Source organism: Bufo gargarizans, chromosome 3 (genome assembly GCF_014858855.1).
Source record: "Bufo gargarizans isolate SCDJY-AF-19 chromosome 3, ASM1485885v1, whole genome shotgun sequence".
Lineage (NCBI taxonomy): Eukaryota > Metazoa > Chordata > Amphibia > Anura > Bufonidae > Bufo > Bufo gargarizans.
In genome coordinates, this window is record NC_058082.1 from 69,909,554 (window position 1) to 69,931,084 (window position 21,531).

The window sequence follows — 21,531 nt, forward strand, 5'->3', positions numbered from 1 at the left end:
GTGAGAAAAGCAGTGGGGATTAGCAGGAGGATTGAGGCTCAGTTTCTGGCGCATGGCCTGCCAGAAATGCTCCTAATTTAGCCAGTTTTGATAAATGTCCCTCATTGTGACAAGTCTATAATATTGATGACTAGTCATCGGTGGGATTCAAATTTTTAACAGGTTCCCTACTCAATACGTGGATACGCGGTGTCACGACACATGTTTACATATACAGTTGCAAGAAAAAGTACGTGAACCCTTTGGAATGATATGGATTTCTGCACAAATTTGTTATAAAATGTGATCTGATCTTCATCTGTCACAACAATAGACAATCACAGTCTGCTTAATCAAATGACACACAAAGAATTAAATGTTACCATGTTTTTATTGGACACGCCATGTAAACATTCACAGTGCAGGTGGAAAAAGTATGTGAACCCTTGGATTTAATAACTGGTTGAACCTCCTTTGGCAGCAATAACGTCAACCAAACATTTCCTGTAGTTGCAGATCAGACGTGCACAACAGTCAGGAGTAATTCTTGACTATTCCTCTTTACAGAATTGTTTCAGTTCAGCAATATTCTTGGGATGTCTGGTGTGAATCGCTTTCTTGAGGTCATGCCACAGCATCTCAATCGGGTTGAGGTCAGGACTCTGACTGGGCCACTCCAGAAGGAGTATTTTCTTCTGTTCAAGCCATTCTTTTACTTCTATGCTTTGGGTCGTTGTCCTGTTGCAACACCCATCTTCTGTTGAGCTTCAGCTGGTGGACAGATGGGCTTAAAATGTCTTAATAAACTTGGGAATTCATTTTTCCTTCGATGATAGCAATCTGTCCATGCCCTGACGAAGCAAAGCAGCCCCAAACCATGAGGTCCCCACCACCATACTTCACAGTTGGGATGAGGTTTTGATGTTGGTGTGCTGTGCCTCTTTTTCTCCACACATAGTGTTGTGTGTTTCTTCCAAACAACTCACCTTTGGTTTCATCTGTCCACAGAATATGGAACATCCAGGTGCTCTTGTGCAAACTGTAAACGTGCAGCAATGTTTTTTTTGGACAGCAGTGGCTTCCTCTGTGGTATCCTCCCCAGGGCCGTCTTTAATATTGATTGGACCCTGGGCAAGAATTTCCTTGGGCCCCCTGGATCCTGTCCTAGCTCTCCAGTGATTTAACTATTCACCCTTTCAGGGCCCTATGTGTTTCCATCAGCATCATGGCATTTAAATGGAGGTGCAGGAAGCATGCTTTACCCAACCTCTATTTAAAGTGTAACTGCCATTTAATTATTATTTTTTTGCTAAAGTGTAGGGCAAGTGATAAACTATATTCTAAAAATATTGCCTATTTAGCCAAAACGTTTAATTTTAGTAGAAAACTGTGGCTGAGATGGCCCTTAGCAGCTCTCTCTGAAATGCTAAGGTCCATCCGTCTTCATGAGTGATTATCACAGGGAAGGCAGGTTAGTTAGTGCAGTGTTTCCCAACCAGTGTGCCTCCAGCTGTTGCAAAACTACAACTCCCAGCATGCCCAGACAGCCAAAGGCTGGGAGTTGTAGTTTTGCAACAGCTGGAGGCACACTGGTTGGGAAACACTGAGTTAGTGTACCCGAGCATTAGATTTTAAGACGCCTGTGGCTACCGGGGGAGCACGGGAGGCAGAAGCACAGCTCCCGCACAGCCCGTCTCCCCTTTTCAAATAGAAGACGGTTGGCCGTTAGCAACGCTAATTTCAGAGAGCGCTGCTAAGGGCCATTTCAGCCACAGTTTTCTACTACAATTAAACGTTTTGGCTAAATAAACTATATTCTAAAAATGTTACCTATCACTTGCCCTATACTTTAGCAAAAAATAAATAATGAAATGGCAGTTACACTTTAAGCTCTTCCAAGCGACGGTCATCCTGAGGATCGGTGATAAACACCTGTCATACGGTTGCTAATCACTGCAGTATTATTTATTTAGGGACTGTAAGCACATGCAGTCTCAGGAGTGGGTCCACACCACACCCCTGGCTTGCAGCCTCACAGGAGTACAGGACCAGTATCTGTACACGTATGTATGGCATAATTAATGGAATGACATCACACATAACATGACATGAGTGACACAGGTCTTTACCAGGCTGCCTGGTAAAGACCTGTGTCACTCATGTCATGTCATGTGTGATGTGTCATTCTATTAATTATGCCATACATACGTGTACAGATACTGGTCCAGGCAGCAGGACATTAAAGGGGTATCCCAGGTTTGGGTCCCTTTTAAAGTCACCCCCTAGTATGTGGTACCTAAGGAAATAACCAGACTCATCTGCTCCCCAAGCTTCGGTCCTGACCCTGGCTTCATGGGGTGATCTTTCAGATAGGGAACAGGCTTCTCTGCAGCCTGTGTCCTAACAAGCAGCTGTAAATGGAGGCCTGTATTCTGCTGATGGCATCACTGATGTTGAACCCCTACATTACATAGACTGGCATATGCTTACACATCACTGGTGAATTAACTCTCTATCTGGATATTGCAGAAGCTGCACTACACATTTCTAACCATAAAACATTGCTCATCAAATAATATCTAATGATATTATCTGTATTAAACATCCACATCCATGAATACACAGTGGCATTATCTCCTAAATCGCCCATGGCAGTGGTCTACTATTATCACAGGCCATAATACTGTTAACCCTTACATACACCCTTACTTTTAACCAGCTGGATTGGCCGGGGGCTGATGGTGGTGGTGATGGGCTGGGTGTCTCCTCTGTAACACAGCCGCCTTTGCAAGTTGAGGTCGGAACTTGAGGGATGAGGCTGGCAGCAGCGGGAGAATGTGGCTCAGAGAGAGGCAGCGTACGTACCGTAGGGACGCAAGGGCAGGCCCAGGTCGGAGGTCGGGAGGAGGAGCTAGCATGGCACTGGCCGGCAGACGGCAGTAAGTAATTGACAGACAAGTCCTTCACTAATGCGAGCAGCGAGCCACACGCCGCTCGCTCGCATAGACAACAAGTAAATGTGGAAGTCGGGAAACGGAGCTGCCTTGGGCCCCCAGGAGCATCTCGGCCCGGGGCAGCTGCCCCTTTTGCCCTGCGGCAAAGACGGCCCTGATCCTCCCATGAAATCCATTCTTGTTCAGTGTTTTACGTATCGTAGATTAGCTAACAGGGATTTTAGCATATGCCAGAGACTTTTGTAAGTCTTTAGCTGACACACTAGGATTCTTCTTCGCCTCATTGAGCAGTCTGTGCTGTGCTCTTGCAGTCATCTTTACAGGACGGCCACCCCTAGGGAGAATAGCAGCTGTGCTAAACTTTCTCCATTTATAGACAATTTGTCTTACCGTGGACTGATGAACAGCAATGCTTTTGGAGATACTTTTATAACCCTTTCCAGCGTTATGCAAGTCAACAATTCTTAATCGTAGTTCTTCTAAGAGCTCTATTGTGTGAGGCATCATTCACATCAGGCAATACTTCTTGTGAAAAGCAAACCCAGAACTGGTGTGTGTTTTTTATAGGGCAGGACAGCTGTAACAAACACCTCCAATCTCATCTAATTGATTGGACTCCAGTTGGCTGACACCTCAATCCAATTAGCTCTTGGGGATGTCATTAGTCTAGGGGTTCACATACTTTTTCCACCTGCACTGTGAATGTTTACATGGTGTGTTCAATAAAAACATGGTAACATTTAATTATTTGTGTGTTATTAGTTTAAGCAGACTGTGATTGTCTATTGTTGTGACTTAGATGAAGATAAGATCACATTTTATGACCAATTAGTGCAGAAATCCATATCATTCCAAAGGGTTCACATACTTTTTCTTGCAACTGTACGTGCATCATATACAGGTGAAACACGAAAAATTTGAATATCATGCAAAAGTACATTTATTTCAGTAATGCAACTTAAAATTAGAATATTGTGAATAGAGATGGCCTTGCGACTCGCCCATTTCACGGCGAACTTTGCTCGTTCACGGTTCGCTGAACAAGCAAACATATGGCGAGGTCCACCAGCACCATATTCTTTCGCATTGTGCTGTACTTTGACCCATGACACATCCTTTAGGTAGTACAGGACAGTCAATTGAGATGTTTCAGCACATGGACACACCCCCTACCCTATAAATAAACCCAATCTGGTAGCCATTTCACATTCTGTTTTTTGCCAGTGTAGGGAGAGGTTGCTGTGTGGAGCAGGGAAAGACTGTTAGGGACAACAAATGCTAGCTAATAGGGCCACAAAAGTCCTTTTAAGGACTGGTATAGGTGTGCTATCGATAGGTGTGACATACTGAGGGGTGTGATATACTTATAATATACTTTCTAACATCGAAAGTATATTATAGTGCATTTGTATTGTGCAGCAGTTGTGTGTGGTTCTGCTGAGATACCGCAGCTAGATAGAGGGACAAGCGCTACTAGAGCAGCTATTTGCAATGGGTGTGATATATACCTGTTTCCCCCCCAAAAACTGATTGAGGGGTGTTATATATATACCTGTTGCCCCCCCCCCCCAAAAAAAAAATTCATGATTAGGGGTTTGATATGCCTACTTCCACAAAATACTGATTGAGGGGTGTGATACACCGGCTTCCACAAAATATTGATTGAGGCCTGCGATACACCGCCTTCCACCAAATACTGATTAAGGGGTTTGATTTACGGGCTTCCAGAAAATACTCATTAAGGGGTTCTATATCCCCCTTTCCGCAAAATACTGATAGAGGGGATTGATATATCGGCTTCCACCAAATATTGATTGAGGCCTTCAATATACCCGCTTCCGCAAATACTGCTCTTCTATATGGACTTTGTCACCGGGTCATTTTGAAAATGACAGTCAGAGAAAGAGGCAGGCCATTCCACAGGGGTGGTAGGGGTCGGGCAGGAGCACCAGGCCAGAGCCTAAGAGGAAAGTTGGAGAAGGTGCGTGCGATTACGTCAAAGGACGCACCAAAGTTGGTTAAGTGGCTCACTCAGCCTTCCGCTTCTGGACCCTCCTCATCCTCTGTATCTGCACCCTCCTCACTCTCTGCTGTCTGCACCCCCAAAGACACCACCAACACAACCACCATAGCCCCTCCACCTGAGTCAGAGGAATTATTTTCCCATCCATTCCCAGACCTTACCGATGCACAGCCATTCTTGGCATCAGATCAGGAAGAGGAGGTAGCAACAGCCTCCCCCCAGTGGTCTGACGACAGTACCCAGATCAGCCCAAGGACGGAGGTCCCCAGTGTTGCTGCCTACTCCGAGATCTCTAATGTCAGTGGTGGTAAAGGTGACAATGATGATGTGTTGATGGATGTCACGTGGGTGCCCACAAGAGAGGAAGAGGAGAAGAGTTCATAGGGAAAGACAGAGCAGCAGAAAGGGGGTAGAAGGAGGAGAAGCAGGCAGAACTTGCAGTGCACAGGAGGCAAAAAGCAGACTGCAAATGTATCTGGAGCGAGCTATCCACCATGGCTCCGCAGCGTGGGCTTTGTTTAACGTATCAGCTGCTGACAATAGTCTTGCCATCTGCAGCCTGTGCATAAGTCGCGGTAAGCCCAACACTCATCTAGGGACGACCGCCTTAAGAAGGCACCTGGCCTCCCATCACCAAGCCCAGTGGGAGCAACCCCGTCAGAACCCACAAAGCCACACTCCCGGCGTTCCACGTCGTGCCTCTTCTCCTTCTCCTCTCTCCTCCCATTTGTCCTCCACTACACCTTCCACCGTGCCGTCGTCGCGTTCATCTGGCAAAAGGCAGGCTATCCTGGCCCAAATGTTCGAATGTAAAAAGTTAATGATGCCGGATAACCCTCTTGCCCAACGGCTAACTGCTGGCTTGTCGGAACTGCTTGACCGCCAACTACTGCCATATAAACTGATGGACTCTGAGGCCTTTAGAAAATTTGTGGTCATTGGCACACCACAATGAAGGTTCCCGGAAGGAAATATTTGTCCCAGACGGGCATCCCAGAGCTATATGGCCACGTTCAGCGGCAAGTGAATTTATCTCTGGCACACAGTGTCGGCGCCAAGATACATCTGACCACAGACACGTGGTCTAGCATAACTTTTACGTCCCACTGGGTGAAACATCTGACGGCTGTCAAGAATGCAACCTGTGTCATCCATGTGGATTTGGTGTTAACGCCAAGGATTACATGCAGTCCTGCCTCTTCGTCTCCTCCGCCTACTCCATCCTCTGTCTCCTCCTCGGCTGACTCCTCCTTTTCCACTGCTACCGCCTCTTCTGCTGCACCCCCCAAGCTCCCCAGAACCTATTCAACATGCTAGGTGAAACATTGCCATGATGTGCTGCGGCTGTTGTGCCTGGAAGCCAAGAGCCACACCGGTCCAGCACTGCTTTCAGCTCTGTGGTCACAGGCCGATCAGTGGCTAACCCCGCTCATTTTGACAGTTGGTAAAGTGGTGTGCAACAACGGTGCCAATCTGCTGAGCGTGCTGAAACAGGGCAAAATGACACACGTGCTGTGCATGGCACATGTCCTGAACTTAGTCGTGCAGTGATTCGTTGTCAAATAACCCGGGGTCCAGGACCTCTTGCGGCAGGCCAGTAAAATCTGGCCATTTTAGAAGATCTTTTTAGTAGATCCTTGCTGACGTTCAGCGGCGACACCATCTGCTCGTCAGACGTCTGATTTGTGACAGCCTGACACGCTGGAACTCAACTTTGTATATGCTTGATAGGCTGCTCCAGCAGCAATGTGCCGTTAACTACTACCTGTACGAACTCTGCAGCAGGACAGGTTCTGGCGAGCTTGGTTTCTTAAACAAAAAAGATGCCCAAAAGGAGAGAAAATAAGGTGAAAAGGATACAAACATAACATATAGTGCTGACTGTGCACACCACAACCGTGCCACAAACAAAATCCACAAAAAGCTAATAATATTGCCATGGGTGACCATACGTTACCGGTCATAACCACATAATCAAGATAGCATGATCTCCCAGAATCTGGTATATTCCGCTAGATAAAAGGAACAATCTTACCAGTGGATCAGAGTCACCTGGGTACCGTCTTGTAGTTCCACAGATCACACTTTTGTGCGGAAAGGGTTCTGATAAAACTCACTGTCCCTAGAAAGCCCTGTCAAGCTTAGAAGTCCCTATTGCCCGACCAGGTCAGCCCGTCCGGAACATAACCCTACAATATTAGAGGCACTGGACGTCCCTGCCTAAGGGTACTAACAGATTGAGGACCCCCAAGGCAGAAGAAAAGCCTACGCGTTTCGTCTGTCGTTACAGGCTTGAAATATCTTTGCCTGTAATGAGTCTCTCATATATTAGTTTCACCTTTTAAGTTGCATTACTGAAATAAATGAACTTTGCACCATTCTCAAATTTTTTGAGTTTCATCTGTATTTGCAACACACATACACAGAAATACACCATATATACACTACACACAAATACCACCCAACTTTTAAAAAGCCTAAGGAGTTAAACTATGGAATGGAAGTGCTCATCTCCAGCTGCCACCACCAGAAAACTGGATCGGAGTTCAGCCGGTAACAGCTGAGTTTGGTTCCAAATTTTAAAGTGGTTTTCCACTTTAAAAATCAATCACCGAAGTAATTCTAAGAAGTCACACGCGACTTCGCAAATAACTTACTTCGGCTCATCGGAGCCCATACGTTCTTATACTGTACGGAGACGAATCTCCATACAGTATTATTCCGAAGTTTTGAACAAAGCGACTTCTGATGAAGCATCCAAAGCTCACTTCGCTGAACTCTATTGATGACCTATCCTCAGGATAGATCAATATCAGACACCCGGTCATCAATGTCACCCCCGCCGATCAGCTGTTTGAGGAGACAGCGCGTACAGTATGCACGTGCCATCTCCCTTTTCTTTTCCTGCTCTCCGGTGTCTATGGGTCAGCAGCAGCAAGCAGGAAGAGAGAAGGGAGAGGGCACGTGCGCACTGCACGCGCAGTCTCCTCAAACAGCTGATCGGCGGGGGTGGCGGGTGGCGGACCCCCGCCTATCTGATATTGATGACCTATCCTGAGGATAGGTCATCAATAAGAAAAGCCTGAACAACTCCTTTAAGGACAGCTTCAAAATGTCTCTTCAAACAGCTGATCGACAGGGGTTTCAGGAGGATAAGGCATCAATATTGTACTCTGAGAAAGCCCATTTAACCCCTTTAGGACACGGACAGTGTTCATCTAAAAGGGGTTGTCTCACTTCAGCAAGTGGCATTTATTATGTAGACTAAGTTGATGCAAGGCACTTACTAATGTATTGTTATTATCCATATTGCTTCCTTTGCAGGCTGCATTCATTTTTCAATCACATTATACACTGCTCTTTTCCATGGTCATGACCAGCCTGCAATCCAGCAGCGGTGGTCGTGCTTGCACTATAGGAAAAAGTGCCGGCCTCTCTGGTGACCGGGATTGTGGGAGCACTCCAAAGCTGGTGCTTTTTTTATAGTGTGCAATAGGGCTGCAACGATTAATCGATGTAATCGATTATATTCGATAACTGGATTCGTTGTCGACGAATCCAGTTATCGAATAATCGCCGATTCGTTGCTATGCGGGCGGGCGCTGCATCTTTATTTTACCTTTTTACAATGACGCTCCCGCTCCTGTAACAGCCAGGCAGAGCGGACGGCGGCGTAACGTCACTCAATCACGTGACGCGCCTGCTCCGCCTCCTTCATTCATGAAGTGGGCGGAGCAGGCGCGTCACGTGATTGAGTGACGTTACGCCGCCGTCCGCTCTGCCTGGCTGTTACAGGAGCGGGAGCGTCATTGTAAAAAGGTAAAATAAAGATGCAAGCGCCGGGGCTGTTAGGGGGAAGGGGGGTCTGTGTATAGCACTGCTATGGGGAGGGGGGAGGATCTGTCTATAGCACTGCTATGGGGAGGAGGGGGGGTCTGTGTATGGCACTGCTATGGGGAGGGGGGTCTGTGCACTGTTATGAGGAAAGGGATCTGTGCACTGTTATGCCCATAACAGTGCACATATCCCCCTCTCCATAACTACGCCGTCCACAGATCCCCCATAATAGTGTCGTCCACAGATCCCCCATAATAGTGTCGTCCACAGATCCCCCATAAACGCCGTCCACAGATCCCCCATAAACGCCGTCCACAGATCCCCCATACACGCCGTCCACATATCCCCCATAACTGCCGTCCACAGATCCCCCATAAATGCCGTCCACAGATCCCCCATAAACGTCGTCCACAGATCCCCCCATAAGTGTCGTCCACAGATCCCCCCATAAGTGTCGTCCACAGATCCCCCATAAGTGTCGTCCACAGATCCCCCATAAGTGTCGTCCACAGATCCCCCCATAAGTGTCGTCCACAGATCCCCCCATAAGTGTCGTCCACAGATCCCCCCATAAGTGTCGTCCACAGATCCCCCCATAAGTGTCGTCCACAGATCCCCCCATAAGTGTCGTCCACAGATCCCCCCATAAGTGTCGTCCACAGATCCCCCCATAAGTGTCGTCCACAGATCCCCCCATAAGTGTCGTCCACAGATCCCCCCCATAAGTGTCGTCCACAGATCCCCCCATAAGTGTCGTCCACAGATCCCCCCATAAGTGTCGTCCACAGATCCCCCCATAAGTGTCGTCCACAGATCCCCCCATAAGTGTCGTCCACAGATCCCCCCATAAGTGTCGTCCACAGATCCCCCCATAAGTGTCGTCCACAGATCCCCCCATAAGTGTCGTCCACAGATCCCCCCATAAGTGTCGTCCACAGATCCCCCCATAAGTGTCGTCCACAGATCCCCCCATAAGTGTCGTCCACAGATCCCCCCATAAGTGTCGTCCACAGATCCCCCCATAAGTGTCGTCCACAGATCCCCCCATAAGTGTCGTCCACAGATCCCCCCATAAGTGTCGTCCACAGATCCCCCATAAGTGTCGTCCACAGATCCCCCATAAGTGTCGTCCACAGATCCCCCATAAGTGTCGTCCACAGATCCCCCATAAGTGTCGTCCACAATTTGTTTTAATATGGCCTTTGAACATAATTTTTCAAGTAAGATCATATAAACCTCTGTTTTGTAATTTTGTCGTTTTTCCCGATTAATCGATTAATCGTAGAAATTAATCGGCAACTAATCGATTATTCAAATAATCGTTAGCTGCAGCCCTAGTGTGCAAGCATGGCCACCGTTGTTGGATTACAGGGTGGTCATAACCATGGAAACAAGCAGTCTATAATGTGATGGAAAAATAAATCTAGCCAGCAAAGGAGGCAATATGGCAATCACAATACATTAGTAAGTAACTTGTATAAACTTTCTCTACATAATAAATGCTATTTGCTGAAGTGGCACAACCCATTTAAGGACCCAGCCCAATTTTGCAAATCTGACGAGTCATTTTATGTGGTAATAATTTTGGAATGCTTTTACTTATCCAAGAGATTTTTAGACAGGTTTTTTTTGTGACATAAATCTGGGTCGATACATTTTTTATTTATTTACAAAATAAATCCAAGATTTGCCCAAAATTTTAAAAAATTCACAATTTGCTAAAAATGAATTTCTCTGCATTTAAGATACATAGTTGTACCGCATAAGACCGCATATAATTTTCACCATGCAGGCGGCAGTGTGGTGCAATAAATAGGCAGGGTTTTAGAGCAACAGTGTTGCAAATGATCCGCACCAGGCACTGAATATGTAACACAAACGGTCACCATGTACCAATGTATAGGAGACAGTGGGTTAGGTCTCTTTTTTATAATCTTCTCAAATTTTCACAACTCGACTATAGAAACATAGAAACATAGAATGTGTCGGCAGATAAGAACCATTTGGCCCATCTAGTCTGCCCAATATACTGAATACTATGAATAGCCGCTGGCCCTATCTTATATGAAGGATGGCCTTATGCCTATCCCATGCATGCTTAAACTCCTTCACTGTATTTGCAGCTACCACTTCTGCAGGAAGGCTATTCCTTGCATCCACTACTCTCTCAGTAAACTAATACTTCCTGATATTACTTTTAAACCTTTGCCCCTCTAATTTAAAACTATGTCCTCTTGTAGCAGTTTTTCTTCTTTTAAATATTCTCTCCTCTTTTACCTTGTTGATTCCCTTTATGTATTTAAAAGTTTCTATCATATCCCCTCTGTCTCGTCTTTCTTCCAAGCTATACATGTTAAGGTCCTTTAATCTTTCCTGGTAAGTTGTATCCTGCAATCCATGTACTAGTTTAGTAGCTCATCTCTGAACTCTCTCCAAAGTATCAATATCCTTCTGGAGATATGGTCTCCAGTACTGAGCACAATACTCCAAATGAGGTTTCACTAGTACTCTGTAGAGCGGCATGAGCACCTCCTGCTTTCTACTGGTAATGCCTCTCCCTATACACCCAAGCATTCTGCTAGCATTTCCTGCTGCTCTATGACATTGTCTGCCTACCTTTAAGTATTCTGAAATAATGATTCCTAAATCCCTTTCCTCAGATACTGAGGTTAGGACTGTATCACTGATTTTATATTCTGCTCTTGGGTTTTTACGCCCCAGGTGCATTATCAACATAAAATTTTAGTTGCCAGATATTTGACCATTCCTCTAGTTTTCCTAAATCCTTTTCCATTTGGTGTATCCCTCCAGGAACATCAAGCCTGTTAGAAATCTTTGTGTCATCAGCAAAAAGACACACCTTACCATTGAGGCCTTCTGCAATTTTGCTGATAAAGATATTAAACATATAATATGGGTCCCAGAACAGATCCCTGAGGCACACCACTGGTAACAAGACCATGGTCTGAATATACTCCATTGACTACAACCCTCTGTTGTCTGTCCCCCAGCCACTGCCTAATCCATTCAACAATATGGGATTCCAAGCACAAAGACTGCAATTTATTGATAAGCCTTCTATGTGGGACAGTATCAAAAGCCTTACTAAAGTCTAGATAAGCGATGTCTACTGCACCTTCACCATCTATTATTTTAGTCACCCAATCAAAAAAAAAAAAAAGAAAAGATTAGTTTGACATGATCTCCCTGAAGTAAACCCATGCTGTTTTTCATCTTTCAATCCATGGGATTTTAGATGTTCCACAATCCTCTCCTTAAGTATGGTTTTGATTAATTTCCCCACTATTGATGTCAGGCTTGCTGGCCTATAGTTGCCCGATTCCTCCCTACTACCTTTCTTCTTTCATTTGCTAATTTCCAATATTCTGGGATGACTCCTGTAACCAGTGATTGTCTAAATAAATCTGTTAATGGTTTTGCTAGTTCGCCGTTAAGCTCTTTAATTAGCTTTGGGTGTATCCCATCAGGCCCCTGTGACTTATTTGTATTAATTTTAGACAGCTGACTTAGAACCTCTTCCTCTGTAAAGACACATGCATCAAAAGATTCATTAGTCTTCCTTCCTAACTGAGGTCCTTTACCTTCATTTTCCTTTGTAAAAACTGAACAGAAGTATTCATGGAGGCAGTCAGCTAGTTCTTTATCTTCTTCCATATACCTTCCTTCTTTTGTTTTTAATTTGTTAATTCCTTGTTTTAGTTTCATTTTTTCATTTATGTATCTGAAGAATGTCTTATCACCTTTTTTCACTGACTGAGCTCATTTCTCTTCTGCCTGTGCTTTAGAAGCTCCTATAACTTGTTTGGCCACTCTCTGCCTAATCTTATAAATTTTCCTGTTATCCTCCTTTTTTTTTTTATTACTAAATGCAATCTTTTTGTTTTTAATTATTTTGGCCACTTCTGTTGAGTACCACAGTAGTCTCTTCCTTTTTTTTGCTTTTATTGACAAGCCTAATGCATTTATCTGTTGCCTTCAATAGTGCCACATTTAAGTAGTCCCATTTCTCCTGGACTCCATTGAAACTGTTTCAATCTGATAGGGACTTGTATACCACTAATCTAATTTTAGAATAGTCTGTTTTTCTAAAATCTAAAACTTTTGTTTTTGTGTAGTGTGACTCCGTCACTGTACTTATAGAAAACCACACTGACTGGTGATCACTAGATCCCAAGCTCTCCCCTACAGTAATATCAGATACCAAATTCCCATTTGTGAATACTAAATCTAAAATGGCCTCCTTCCGGGTTGGCTCCTCAACTACTCGCTGTAGAGATAATCCGAGTAGGGAATTTGGAATATCTGTACTCCTTGCAAAACTAGCTATTTTGGTTTTCCAGTTTACATCAGGAAGATTAAAGTCTCCCATAATGATAACTTCCCCTTTAATGTCATTTTAGCTATTTCCTCAACTAGTAGATCATCTAATTCTTTGACTTGGCTAGGTGTTCTTTATATCACACCTACACGAGTTACCTTATAATTATCAAGCTGCAAGGTAACCCAAACTGACTCTAAATTGGTCTTGCTAAAATTTGATTTTATGCTACCTTTAACACACAGTCCACCCCTCCTCCTTTCTTGCCTTCTGTCTTTCCTATATAGAGAGAACCCTGGTATTGTTATATCCCAGTCATTACTCCCATTGAACCATGTCTCAGTAACAGCCACTAAATCTATATTCTCAGATGCCATTATAGACTCAAGTTCATTTATCTTATTCCCTAAACTGCGAGCATTTGTAGACAAGACTGAGCTTGTCATTTCTTAACCTATGTGCTACTGGCATCTTCTGGCATTGTTCTGGGGGGCAGTCGGACTGATGGATTATCACCCTTTTGTGCCCGTTTCCTAGTTTAAATGCTCCTTAGCAAATACTTAGAACTGTTCACTGAGGACATTCGCTCCCTTGAACGAAAGATGCAAGCCATCTTTCTTGTACAGTTCTTTTCCATTCCAACAAGAACTAACATGAGACACAAAGCCAAACCCTTGGTTCAGACACCATCCACCAAGCCATACATCTTACTGTCATGCTGAAGGTTATGCACAGGCAAAACTGCAGAGAATGAAACAGTTGATGCAACCTCCCGTATATCATTTCCAAGTGTGTGAAAAGCTTCCTTCACCTTTAAAATCTCATTGCAAGCCAGATCATTTGTCCCAAGATGGACACTAAAATCCACCTCCCTTTTCTGCTTTGCTTCCCTAACAATATTTAGGATACGTCATCTATCCCTGCTAGCGGTAGCACCAGGGAGACATCTCAAAACTTCACACCTCTTATGATAGAATCGCCCACCAACAGCTGCTTACAATTAGTCCTCACTTATCCTTTTTGTCTTTGGCTGCAGTCTTGCATACTTTAGGCATGGGAGATGATTGTTCCTCACCCACTGTGCCTGAATCATCCTCCATGTTGCTCTTGGACTCTGAAAGCGCTGCAAATGAATTATGGAGAGCCACAGACTGTGGGACATGTCTTATATCAACAACTCTCAGTCTACCAGAACCTACAGTAAACCATCTTCCATTTATAGGGGGCCTCTGTGGCAGTGGCATTGCAACATTCCCAGTCTGAGTTTGTTTAACAGTTAATTTACAAATCTCAGATTTAAAAAATGAAATTTCCTGCTGCATTATGGAGAGCTGTCTACAGATCAGACAGCATCCAGACCTCTGAAGAGTGGAACCTGAAATAAAAGCACAGCAATTCCTGCACAGAACCAGGTCTGCCATTGTAAAGAGGGGGAAAGATTTTAAACAAACAAATCTTACTTTTTTAGATTGTATCCACCTCCAGGTTACCTCCTAAGTATCTCCTGAATATCTCAGATGCACTTATACAAGCAGCATTTTGAGAATGCAGCAAGCTATAATTACTAGGAGATGCAACTTGTTCCTCTCACTGTCACTATATCAGCATCTCCTCAATATACTACAGTCTCCAAACAGGTGATCAGGCTGTTATTTTAGGCACACCACCATATATATTTTGCGGTCCATAATACGTGGATCCACAAAATACGGATGATATCTGTGTGATGTCCGAGTTCCTTCACTTATTTTCTTTTGCTTACCCATTTTTACAATGGGTGTTCATAACAACCCAGCCATTTTTCTTCAATGTTATAGGGACACTGTGGATGTCACAGTTATGGGTACTCTGTGTATGTCACTCTTATGGGGGCTCTGTGGATGTCACTGCTATGAGGGCACTGTGGATGTGACTACTATGTGAGTACTGTGTGTCACTATTTTGGGGGCTCTGTAGATGTCATTGTTATAGGGCCACTGTGGATGTTACTGTTATGGTGCCACTGTGGATAACACTTATCGGGCACTGTAAATGGCACTGTTATGGGAGCACTGTAGATGTCACAGATTTGGGGGCACCGTACAGTGTCACTGTGGATGACACTGTTATGAGGGGCACTATGAATATCTTTTAACCACACACACAAACATCAAATGAAATAGACCGAAGCCACGTAATTTTGCTAGTTTTTGATAATATTCAGGTAAATTTAGTAGTGGCAACTATTAGAGAAAGTCATATCATTTCACTATTTCACTAGATCATATCACTACTATCAATAGTGCAGTATATGCTTTCTGTAATATTTGTCTAAAATGGCTGACATATTAAAGTGGAGAAATGTATCAAACAACACTAAAGGTTAGTAAAACACTGAAACAAATGTTCAAAGCATAACAGCCATCTGGAAGCGCCCCTCTTTGGCATGAACCCCATGGCCCTTCCTTTGCATTTGTCTTTGACACTGTAATGTTGGCTTTCCTCATACGTTACATATGGTGCTCGTAGTTCCAAGCATGAGTCACATTTACATAACTTGAGGGGAAGGATCTAGGTCTAGGTCTTGGCTTCTGTCTTCGATATCATAACTGCAAATTCATTTAGTAGCTGCTGGTTTTATAGGCTGCGACCTCTGCAATTTATAAATTTATAAAATAAGAGCAACATTCTTAGTGTAGAATGCACAACTTGCACAAGTCTTAAAAGTATCCCAAAAGACATGTCTAAGCATGGTGTGCGGAATAGACGGCTCCAGTAATTTTACTAGGAGCCAGGTCTTGATAGTGTGGAGCCTGAAGAAGAGCTCCAGGCAGCATGCACCGCTGGTTGACAAGCACAGAACCTGTAAACCTACTGTGTTATCAGGAATCATTTTATAATCAAGTCTGTTCAAGTAGTAAATATTACAGACATCTGAAGTTCTGTCTGACACACCAAGATGAGTTCATGTTGTGATGTTAATTTCCCCTTAAGAAGGGATAACTTACATATTTTCCACCATGCTAAGCAATATATACTATTTTCCATAACTTCCTGAGGCAAAAACTGATCTGCAATTACAGTATTGATGTGTCGGCATAATTTCTGTGTGGAACATATAGGTCACAACCCTTTACCCAATATATTTGTTTAACAAGGTGCATTTTCTATGATTCCCATCGGCCCCAGGGGAGCAGGTGGTGATCGCGTTTGCTAGACATTCACTGTTCCGAAAACTTCATGCCTTGAAGTATAGTTTATCGGGTATCTAAATATTCAGGAATATGTAAAACACAAATCAGAATCAGATGGTGAATAGATTCAGTACGTTGTATAAGGTGTCACATAATATGTACTATCATTTTAGTATTTTATACAGAAAAGCATTGCTGTTTTCAGGGCAAATTAAATATTTCTGTAATTTGTAAAATCTTAAATGACATCTGATTTGTACCTATGGACACCTGTTACATGTGCTCTTGGCAGCTGAAGGCATCTGTGTTGGTCTCATGTTCATATGTGCCCACATTGCTGAGAAAAATGATCTTTTAATATATGCAAATAAGCCTCTAGGAGCAACGGGGGCGTTGCCGTTACACCTAAAGCTCTGCTTTCTCTGCAACTGCCACGCCCTGTGCACTTTGATTGACAGGGCCAGGCAGTGTAAACATCATCACACCTGGCCCTGTCAATCAAAGTGGAGAGGGCTTGGCAGTTGCCGAGATTGGTCATCAGGGCACAAAATAGCCAAAAGTTTTGTGTATTAGATTAAGTACTGATTTTAGCTGCAGTCCCTTTGTAGAAGTAGGTCCCCACTTCTTTCAGTCCAAAATGTATAAAAAGAGGTTACAGTCCACGCTGCAATAAAGGAAAGCTTAGGGGTAACACAAAAATCACTGGTTCTTTTTATGCTGCTTCTTCCAATCTCCTACTTATCCTTGCTCCTTCGCAGCTTCTTAGTCTCTGAACCAACGAGCAGTAGTGGGTATGCTTCTCACGCCTTCAAAGAGAGTATTAACATAGCACAGACCCACATGTAAAATAGTTCACGCTTCTTTATTATACTTAAAAGATCGTAATGTTGAACATCATCACATATGAAAAAGCCTGACCCGGGTTTCGATCCTGCTTCATCTGGGGTGTTTCAGTTTCCTAAGCTTTTATTTATTGCAGCGCGGCCCCTAACCCCTTTTTATACGTTTAGGGCACGCTCTCTCTTCACGAAAACCCTATTCCCCACATAGTTGCAGGGATATGCCATAAATATTGAGTTGGGAATACTCCTTTAATTTAGATCCCCACTCTCCAGGGTGGGCCATAGCAGCTGTCTAGTCTGCATCTAAGGTAAGAACACCCCAAACTAAGACAGTCCTCTAGTTTTAAACACAAATAGTGGGTGTAATTGCACTATCTAAGCAGCCCCCCAAAGTGTCATTGATGGTCCAAAAGAAGTAAAAGGGAATGTGTCATCAGAAAATTACCTATTGTTCATATCACATTTTTATGTTTAACATATTTCTAAACAATTTTTGATTATTTTATTTTTGTTTGTCATGTCCATATCTTTATTTAAGCCAAAAACATTAAATCCTGCAGTTTTGGAATTGCCCACTAAGCCTAATAATTGGCGTCACTTCTTGGTTTGCACAGATCACTCTTCTGCAGTTATCTGCTTATCTGTTCTAATTCTTCCTTTACTGATATATCACCTCTGTGTATAGAAAAGACAGGATCCACCATTCACAATAGGTGATTGTTAGAGCTTATGTAATCTTTCCTTGTACAATGACCTCTGCACAGGTCACAGAGTACAACTAGAAAACTCTCCCATAGGAGTCAATGATGTCCCATCCAGGCCATTGTGTCTACGGCCTAAAGGGCTGCCGTAAATCAATTTTCTTAATGCTTTCTAAATGCTGTTAAGAACAGCTCAGACAAGATGAAATAGAATAAAAAAATCTGAAATTAGAAAATAAAAAGAGATTAGAAAAAATTGTATGTGTTGCTATCTGGTTTTAACTGACAGTAACTTTCCAAAATCTATTTTGAAATGCAGAAGAAATAGGATATGTTTTGGTCACAGAGTACAACTAGAAAACTCTCCCATAGGAGTCAATGATGTCCCATCCAGGCCATTGTGTCTACGGCCTAAAGGGCTGCCGTAAATCAATTTAATATGTATGTAATAGAGAAAAGGCATACAAACATGATGAATCCTCAGACCTCTGATGTCATGTCCATCAGTCACCCAGGCTCAAGTGAATTGGATTGATCTGCAATTCTAAACACAGCTGCTATATGATGTACGGCACAGCACTTGGTTTGCTGTGAGGAAATTGCAGCATTTGTTCAAACGTTGAGGCCACTTCAAACAGCTGATTAAGAGGGGGCCAGGAGTCTGACCCCCACTGACAAAATATTGATGTCCTATTTTAAGGGTAGAAACTAATAGAGATGGCCTTGCGGTTCGCCCCGTGGTCGTTTTGCGGCGAGCTTTGCACGTTCGCGTTTCGCCGAACATGTGAACATATGGCGATGTCCGCCAGCACGATATTCTTTTGCATTGCGCCAAACTATGACCCATGACACATCCATCAGGTGGACAGGACAGCCAATTTAGACGTATCAGCAAATGGTCACACCCCCACCCTATCAAAAAACCCGATCTGGCAGCCATTCTACATTCTGTGTTTTGCCCGTGTAGGGAGAGGTTGCTGTGTGGAGCAGGGACAGGCTGTTTGGGACACAAAACGCTAGCTAATAGGGCCACAAAAGTCCTTTTAAGGACTGGTATAGGTGTGCTATCGATAGTTGTGATATACTGAGGGGTGTGATATACTTATAATATACTTTCTAACATAGAAAGTATATTATAGTGCATTTGTATTGTGCATCAGTTGTGTGCGGTTCTGCTGTGATACTGCAACTATATAGAGGAACAAACGCTATTGAAACATCTAATTGCAATGGGTGTGATATAACTGTTGTCCCAAAAAAAAAAATGATTGAGGGGTGTGATGTAACTATAATATACTTTCTAACATAGAAAGTATATAGTGCATTTGTATTGTGCAGCAGTTATGTGCGGTTCTGCTGCGATACCGCAGCTATATAGAGGGACAAGCGCTATTGGAACAGCTATTTTCAACGGGTGTGATATATACCTGTTACCCCAAAAAAAACTGATTGAGGGGTGTGATATACCTTCTCCCACAAAATACTGATCAAGGGCTGCGATATACCTGTTGCCCCAAATAAACAAGGTGTTGTGATATAACTGTTGTAGCAAAAAAAAATTGAGGAGTGTGATATACCTGCTAACAAAAAATACTGATTAAGGGGTTTGATATACCTGCTTCCACCAAAAATTGATTGAGGGGTGCGATATACCTGCTTCCACAAAATACTGATTAAGGGGTTCGATATATCTTTTTCCACCAAATATAGATTGAGGCCTGCGAGATACCGGCTTCCACAAAATACTGATTAAGGGGTTCGATATACCTGTTTCCACCATATATTTATTGATTGCAAAATTTCATTGATTTCAGTAATGCAACTTAAAATTAGAATTTTGTGAAAAGGTTCAATATTCTAGGCTCAAAGTGTCACACTCTAGTCAGCTAATGAATCCATACTCCCTCAGCAAAAGGTACCTGAAATTGTGACTTTGGGGTTTCATAAGCTGTAAGCCATAATCATCCAAATTATAACAAATAAAAGCTTGAAATATCTCGCTTTGCATGTAATGAGTCTACCTTATATATTAGTTTCATCTTTTAAGTTGCATTACTGAAATAAATGAACTTTGCACGATATTCTAATTCCTCGAGTTTCTCCTGTACCTGCTTCCACAAAATACTGATTGAGGGCTACGATATGCCTGTAAAAGGGGAGGGCACTGTGGAGGTCACTGTTAAGGGAGGAGGGGACTGTGGAGGCCACTGTTAAGGGAGGAGGGGACTGTGGAGGCCACTATTAAAGGGGAAGCGGGGTACTGTGAGGTCACTGTTAAGGGAGCAGGGTACAGTGGAGGTCACTGTTAAGGGAGCGGTGTACTGTAGCAGTCACTGTTAAAGGGGCAGTCGCTCTGGAGGTCTCTGTTAAGGGGGCTGGGAATGGTGGAGATCACAGTTAAGGTCAGTGTTATGGTCAGTGTTAAGGGGCGGATGCTGTAGAGGTCACTGTTAAGGGGGTGGGCCCCTGTGGAGGTCACTGTCAAGGGGGTGGGGGGCTGTTAACCTCACTGTTAAAGGTGCAGGCTGCTGTGAAGGTCAAAGTTAATAGGGGTGGGCTGCTGTGGAGGTCTCATTTTAAGGAGACGAGGCACTGTGGAGGGTCAGTGTTAAGGGGTGGGGGCTGTGCAGGTCACGGTTAAGGGGGTGAGGTACTGTGGTTGTAACTGTTATAGTGGATACTGTCGATATCTTTTAACGACACACACAAACATTAAATAGATTAAATATACCCGTGCGAAGCCGGGTCCTTCAGCTAGTCTAATATATAAAGCCGAGTGTATGTATGTGTGTATGTCCGCTAAAGGAATCCGCACTGTCACATTTACAATTACAACATTTGGCACACAGGTACATCAGGTCTCCGTAAAGGTTTTAGACCGGGTCTGAGCTCTCTAGGGTGTACCGTTCCTGAGATATTCCCGAAAATGCAAATATGGCACATCATATGACCAACATTAGCCAATAGAAGCCTTCAGGTCTTTCTCCCCATATCCCAACTGCCATACACAGGGTCACATGACCCTTATTAAATATACCTGTGCAAAGCCGCGTCCTTTTGCTATATATTTTCCTGCCTGGCTGCTAGCTCTATAACTGTTCCTGTGTAAGCAGGAAGCGATGTGTAAGAAACGGACAGCTAAATGAATTCCTGCAAGCAGTGAGCGCTAAAGACAGGGGGACAAGTAACAGCTTTTCTACATTATATAGGGACAGTTATAATATACAGCTAGGAAAGAGGGGCAGTAGCAGTCAGCCTGGAACGCGTCTCCACAGTTCTGTAAACAGAAGATGGGGAGCACTGCTAATGCAAGAAATGGGTCACTTCAGAGCTATTTTTCTAATAGAAACGTGAAAATTTCAGCAATTAAAGGTGTTGTCCTGCTATATATTGATGATCTATCAGCTGGAAATTTCAGAGGCATCCATTCAGGTTCTATTGATGCATCCAACTAGACAATTTATTGTACTAAATCATAGTCAGCCCATGCTGCTGGGCACATCCTTGGCATCCTGCCAAGGTCATCTCTAACAAGTTGTCAGGTACATCCATGATTTAATATACAATTAATAACTTCTTATTTTATCTCGTCTCTATGTTATTTTCAGTCATGCTGTAAGTCATTTTCTGTTCGCTCTGGAAATGCTATCATGGTTTGGATGGTCTTCATCTCATAAATCATG